The sequence below is a fragment of the Argopecten irradians genome, chromosome 16 (genome assembly GCF_041381155.1).
Source record: "Argopecten irradians isolate NY chromosome 16, Ai_NY, whole genome shotgun sequence".
Taxonomy (NCBI): Eukaryota; Metazoa; Mollusca; class Bivalvia; order Pectinida; family Pectinidae; genus Argopecten; species Argopecten irradians.
The window spans coordinates 28,375,666-28,383,947 of record NC_091149.1 but is presented as its reverse complement, the minus strand read 5'-3'; positions in this window follow the sequence as shown (position 1 = coordinate 28,383,947).

Below are 8,282 nucleotides of genomic sequence, written 5' to 3'. Positions count from 1 at the left end.
TTATCTATAAAAACCAATCCTGATGTAGATATAAGAATTTATAGTTATTAGCCAAACATCAAATATGCCATTGAAATTAATACTGAGTAGTCAATAAGTCCTAGGTATGCATTGCATCTAGCTGACACAAATTTCTCCAAAGGAATTCAGCAACAATAATGCCAAATCAAAGAAAATTTTTTATCAGTTCAAGAGTCTAAAACACATAGAAAAATACTTTTATATAGATCAGCATAAATACATGTAACAAATATTTGTATTTACATAAAATTGTTTTACAATAATCATCAACAATATAATAACAGAAAAAAAAAGTTTGTGAACATTACAAAACAATAGTAGTATCACATTATGAGGCTGTGTGTAGAGGCACGATAACAATAAATGGCACACTGAATACAATCCACGGAATGAGAAAATCTCTTTCGTGTGAGTTAAATATAAGCAAATCATATTTGATGTATGGTATATCTGAGTACAAAATATAACACAGTGTTTAAAGTCTAAAATACATTTAGGTAATGATACACCTCCAGAGACTTACATTATTCCATACTTACAAACATACGCTTTCCTACAAGTATTCAGACAAATACATTTTAAAATACAACTGCTCCATAACAACGAATTTATCCCATGCTAACAACAACAGTGTAACTGTTTTCAATAAAAATACTGCTCCATCATATAAACATTTAACTTCATCCTAGTAACAGCGAGACATCCTCCTTAAATATCTTGGTCTAACGATGAAACACCATGCTTAAACAACAAACATCGGTGTTACAACGCAGCACCCTTCTGTAACAACAAACATCGGGATAAAGATGTATGACAAATGGGTTGTCTTCTCATCACATTTGACACATTAAATATATCACAAATACTTGGCACCTTGCGTAACCTTATTTAAAAAGAAATAATTCAACGTTTTATTCGTCTGCTTCAATAACACCTATATATATAATTATATGAAATCAACTGAATAATCAGAATCTTCCGACTGAGCAGATGGCACCAACTGTTGTACCGTTTACAATTACCTCTTTGCGTATTAACGTTACATCATCAATTATCAAATGAAATCACTATAAATAGATATTTTTGTGAGTTTTATCACTAAGTAGACTCACTTGCCAAATCAAATCTATCAATATAAAATTGCACCATGTATATATATCGTATTAACTTCGATCTTGAAAAGTATTAAGCAAATGATTTGAAGACAACTAAAAATAAACATTTTAAAACACAAAAATATATTAATAACAATTATAATCTTTTTGATTTTATCTTTCCGTGTCTAAGCTAATAACAATACCTGTAATACTATATCGCATAATACTAATTTCATTTGAAATAAACAGATGCATGTATCGTCAAAACATCTGCATTAGGTAACGGTGTAAAGTCTCTTGACAAATGTAGACTAGGTATTACTTCCTTTTTAGTATGCATTGCAAATATGTCAAAGGGAAATTATAATTATATCACAATATTCAAAATAGCTAATATATAAAACAACGCGCAAGAGATTTAGTTTACCAGAAGTAAGCATAAACTTATTATTATATTAAAGAAGCTCTACCTCTGACGAATGGTATTTTCTCTATCAAAAAAGGAGAAGACGAAATATAATTTTTCTTCAGTTACACATTTAAGCATTTGCTTTACACCATTATCATCATTCTAAAGTTTGAGATTCTTATTTTACTTAGAAATAAACATAATGAAGATTAAATCATTGCGTCCAAAAAACCGTTATTTTATATGTAATTTTTGTGTTAACTAGAAACATATACACACGATTAAACATCAACTATTGTTCAAATGGTGATTATCGTTTGTGCTCTGTCGCCGGTGGAGCATCTTTAAATGACTCTAGCTGTTATAGGATGTTAATCAAACAAACCAACTAACTAACAAACCAGCCAACAAAAGCGTTGTTTGACATAAAAATAAGTTTGATTTCGTTTTGGTAAAACATATACACTGTATTGCAAAAATCAATTAAAACATTTAGTTCGAAAAATTGGTCATGTGAGATCATAATATATTTTAACTACATATGTTTATACAAAATTACAAATGTAGCAGTTTAGACATTTTGTTCTGAAATTAACTGGCCTCTAACATCATAGCATACAACATCTCCTTGACTAGCACATTAATTAATGTCTTCCAAGATGTCTCTATAATATCCAAAGACGACATTGCATGTTTAATATTCCAATATATATTCAAATCGGTGTTTAAACGTGGATATACAACAAAGCTAATATATAGCCTTAAGTGATGAGTGCAATACTAAACCGTTGTTTGGTAAAACAACATTTTTGATTTTACTTTGGTACACCATACACACACGTGTGTACACTTTGTTAATTACCTTGAAAATGTATTCTAATCACGAATTAGTATTATACAATCCAACCAGACACCTAATGCATGTCATTACCATATATGGCAATTTTATGAATTAGTTTTATCTGACACATTCATAGCAGCATCTTTCATATTTCCTTGATTTTTTATATTTATGTAAACTAATTGTGGTTAGAATATATTTTATAATATAACGGTTTTATCAATAGCCAAATGCAGTAATGAGATAAAAAATTATATCTACAAGATTTGTTTTCATTGTATCTTTAAAAAGATGTGTTATACCATAAAATATTTCAAATTTTTTGAAGTATTAATAAAATTCATTTAAGCAAGTGTAGAAATAAGTCTTGACACTATCTTCATCAGATATCTCGTAGGATGATACATTTAACAATGTCTGCCACGGAAAGCACGTTCTCAGCACAATACATAATATCTCATCCACATTACGCCTGACAACCTGTGTGAGGTCAGGAAATGCCACAGAGCGAGACAAAACACTGACATATTTATGATTATAATGTAAAAACCGTACATGACTCCATCAGATGGACTACATGGACTAGTATACTGATGTAACACGTAGATATATAGCACGAATTATATATCAGTGTAATATTAACTATAATCTCTGTATATTATCATTTATATGGTCATCATTACGTATGTAAAGTTTGAAAATCAGAAGCATTATACCGGTTAAATGTGATAAAATTGAATTATAAAATAATTTCATTTACCGGCTACACGTCCTATAGCTTTTAGTTACTACAATGTAATTCAATCTTCCCTGTAACTTTTGTTGGCTTAAAAGATAGGTTATCATCTCATTACGTAAGACATGACGTCTCCGTGTGTAACGCCGTATTTGATTTACTGAAACAACGGTGCAATAATTTTATAGAAAAATCTAAAGTTAACAGTACAAAATCTATTAAAGTTTATCCTGAATGAAGACTTGCATTTATAACTAATATGGAACAAATAATGGTTACAAAAAGGTATGTTCTATTTATATTCAGTATAAAAAAGGTTTGATGAAAGTATCGATCACTTGTGTCAAGTACAAGAAACATAATCTTGCGAGGAAGCTATATACTAACACCTTGTAGCCGGGTATTTTCTGTGGTTTTGCGGGATAAAGCTGTGGTCGCGAAAACCTTACGCACGAAAAATTTAGAAATTTAGAAATTATATATACCCTTATAGTCGAATTGCGAAATTTTAAAAACCACTTAACTTGATTATTTCCCGTTTTATTTCAAAATCGAGAAAAAATTGACAAGCAAAAATAACCCGCTATACAGTATATCAATGGTTGAGAGTTATTTTTGGTTACATAAACAGATGTTGTTTTTATAAAAACACTCGCCACATGACAATACATGCCTGTAAAAAATGTCTAGACCGTGTGAAATTCACAACTGTCCAGTATCACACAGGCTTTATCTATTTAGTCATTGTTTTCATACATATAAATCGCTATCTCCAGGTCAAACGGCCATGATAACTTTATCATTCAATGTGTACATTTCTACATTAAATTAACATTGATGGATTGCTTATATTGGGTAATGAATTATCTACTATGGGTTTTATAACAATTGTACTGTAACATTACACAACTCTAAAGCTAAACACAAAGCTCCTGATAACAACTTAATCAGATTGAAACGATGTAAAACATTGTGTAACAATACAGAGATATGTATATATGTACATACTTTGTATGAAAAATATTCTGTAGGTTTTCAAAAAATATAATGCTATAAATCATCTTTTACCCATAAATTGGAAATTTGCATATCTTTTTTCCTTGGCGATTATAACTGGCGAACGTTTGGAAAGAAAAATAAAGAGAAACAGTTGCACTTAACATAGCTACAAAGAGTAAAATTAAAAATAGTTAGCTATACAAACGACAAATTATATCATCACAAAAATAAAGCTAGTTTAAATTTTTTGAATATTTTAAGACGATATACAAATGTACATTTTACCATATTATCCCTCTATGGGATTTTCTGGCTAAGGAGTAGTTACAGATGTACTATATTGATTGAAAAGTCTTAATTAGATATGCATTCTGTCATTGCTTCATTCTATAAGAACCTTGCGTAACAGGTGACATATGTATATAAATTGCATATATTCCTCGTTGTCATAGTAATATATCATATATCAATCTTATGGCACTTAAGGTGATAATAAACAGGTATAGCATTCTTATAATCGCATGGAATGTACAATAAGACACTACAATATAGTGTTAATATAAAAAGTAAACTACAGTCGTTTGAATACTGTACGATATGTCATTTATATCAAAGACGAATCAAACAAAAACAAAAAGTTGTCAAAGTTGGATTGAGAAGTTGAAAGCGACCAATAATTCAACATTTGCTTAATTGTTTCTATACATGCTGATGAGATTTATAGTATATGTAATAATTTGCATTTTAAAACGCCAAAGTGCAAGCCTGCATTGAGTCACAAGAAAACCCTTTTATAAGTTTTATATTGAATAGGAAATATTCATTTCAAACTAATATTCTAAACCGATGCATGTAAATTCCCAAAAATATGATTAAGTGAAGAAACTGAATTATATCACAAATAAATTTATCAATCTACAAAGAATTCTAATTAAAAACTTGAAAAATATTTTGTGTATTCTGTTTTTTAACTTCAAAAAAATCGGCAAGACGTCCAATCAATAAATGGAATTAATTTCGAAAATTATCAAAGCGTCATATTCCAACGCTAACTATTAATGGTGCTACACCACTGACGAATGGTTTTATGTTCTCCGTCAAAAACAGGAGCACACGAAAAAGTATTCTTCGTCAGTTACAAAAGGTTGCTTACCAACATTGATAAGTTTGAGCTTCTTATTTACATCAAGATAAAAAAACATTGAAAATGATTAATTATATCTGAAAATGGCCATGGCACTAAGTCCTATATTGAATGAAGTACTGATTGCGAATCCATCAAAAGAAAAGTCAATTATTTCATATTATTTTTTGTGTTAATTAGACATACATTTACATGGGTAAACACCAACTTTTCGTCAAATGATGAGAGTCGTTTATGCTCTGTCGGCGGTGGAGCATCTTTGATAACTCAGAGAAAATAATTAAAAAGATTATACAATAACATCCATGACAATGGCACATTTTCCGTATATCTGATAAAGTGCAGAGTAACAACAGTACAATTCTACAATAGATAGCAATGTACCCTGATGTTGTACATATGCGAGGCACTTTATCAGACCAAAGCACTAGACGAATGTAGTCATTATTTTTCATATTTTAGTACTGCTTTATTGCGTATTTTTCTAAATCTGCATATTTCATTAAACAATATTAAGATTTGAATTGTAAAATCTCAACAAATTATTTATCTACAGATAGAAAATGTTTTCTTCATAACAAAAATATCATTTTGCTTGTAGCTAACATTTTCAATAATAGTTTAACAGTTCCAAATATGATCGAAACTCCTTCGGTCCTACAATGAACATCATTATAAAAATAGCATACATGTATTCGATTTGTCAAAATAAAAAAGAATATAAATATCAGCATACATTTTAAGTATACCAGAGATACTGTCAACCTCGATAATCCAGTGGTTACTATCACTGACGTAATACCCATCCCTTGACCATCGCAGAGCAAAACTAGAGGCAGTGTTTACTATCACTGACGTAATACCCATCCCTTGACCATCTCAGAGCAAAACTAGAGGCAGTTCAGGAAAAAACGACTGAACAATCACATGTCTTTAAAGACTTTCTTTGAAGATTACAGAGAGAGAGAGAGAGTGACCTCAAAATTTCAAAGCCATGCAGTCAACCATAGTGTACCGATTCTTTTGATGTACATCAAAGGACAAAATTACCTTTGTTTTCTCCTGCCTCCAGTGTTACTATGAGATAGTCCAGGGGTGGGTATAATGTCAGTGATAGTAACCCCTTGTGTATCGAGGATGACATATTTTAGAACGTAGCTATTTACACTGTAATCAAATTTTAGCGCAATTCGCTTTGGAAATCGTTTTGATGACGCTAAACGCATTTATATTTGGAGTCATTATTGTGAATGATTCAAAAGCAACTTCGGGCTTAAATTTGATTGAGTCGAAATAGGTACGTTTACATAATTTATAATACATGTATTTCATAAGCGTTCAAGGTATAACAAATACTGTGTAAGATCATGTAGATACCTTTCCGCTGGTGATTTTCAGTGGAAAAATATTTCCACGGTTTCGGAAAACGGTTTTTTTTTAACATTTCAAGCCATGGTTAAACTGACAGAATCGGCTGTTCATGATTTCTTGGCTGACTGATTGCCATTGATATTTACTCGTTTATACAAAAACCATGTGGTTCATGTATCACTTCATCGCGAATAAAAACAATTAGAGTTTCTCGTCAGCGGAAGCACCTGAAAATGTCTTTGCTTCGTCTTTGTTGTCTAAAGTTGAATCATAAGTTCATTTTTTCTTTTGTTTGTCGTCTGTTGTTGACACTGATGAAATATTATCTGTTTCCTTTTTGTTTGGTGATGACGCCAAAGACTTAGTCCCTTTATCCTTCTCGTCCTCCTGGTCTGCATACATTGCAGCATTACGTGGATGTGGTAGAAATAGAAGCATATCCATTTTCATTTTTTCTTCAGCCAGAACCACCTGGATCTCCTCCTCAGTGCTGTCAATCGACAGGGTTCCTTTTATCAGACACTGCTCCAGAGCTATGTCCTGTCGCCGATTCAGTTCTCTGTTGCGGATGACTTTTCTCTGGTATGTCATTTTAAGCTGTCGCAAGATGTCATTTTTGACGTCATCTACTCTCGCGCACATTTTCTTTGCCGTCTCTTCGAGGTAATCTATGATTCGCACTCTGCGTTCCTCCAAAGCCATGTCCTTCCTGACCTTGAATTGGTCGACGACCTCTAGACAAACGCGATTGAGATAATCGATGTCGTATCGGTCTATACGGTCGGGTTTCATCTTGTGAAAGTGACGCAAAATGAATTTCTGTTCGTCGTAATCGTTACCATGGTTAGTGACACCGAGATGAAACCGAAAGTCAAGGTCGTGATCCTTGACCTTCTGAGTCGAATAGTGAGCGACTGCCATCTCACCGGATTCGGCCACCGTGACGATCAGTTCCTCGATTTCCTGTGAATAGTCGCGGTTAGTAGACAGGCACTCCAGCATTGTTAGCAGGTCGTCCTCTGACCGGGTGTGTTCGTTGACCAATTCATCGCCACAATTCCAGAGGGTCTTTCTTAGGCGATGTTTTTTACGCTTTTTAGGTTGTACGTCCTCCAATCCAGAAACGGATTCTGAAAGCATGTTGTTATTTTCTTCCGTTGTAGTCTGTAAAACATTGCGAATTTCGGTCTTGTTTTCCTTTGTAGAATCATTGTTTCTCTCATCATCTTCACGTAAAATATCCTCGTCAGAGATTGTATATAGTTTGGTGTCACAGTTTTTGCACGTGTCACACTCCTTGTCCCCGCGACCGACTTCATACGTACACTTTATGTATTTCCGGTATCGCCGAAGTCTTGAGTGATATAACGGCATATGTTGTTTGATGAAAGTGTTCGGTAGCCCTATATCGAGAAGTAGCTTGTCGACATTGACGACCTCGTCGTAGCCTTGGCGTTTAACCATGAACACGACATTTTCTGGTATAATAAACGATTTGGGATCGAGGACGAAATTGTTTTTGGTCAAAGAACCGGACATTTCTACCAGACATGCCTGTATCCGTTCGCGTTTCTTACGCCTTCTACCCTGGGTATTGTCATTGTCCAGTTGTTCCCGGAGCTGTTGCCTCTCCCGGTAGACCGCCATGTTGTGTGACATGCGAT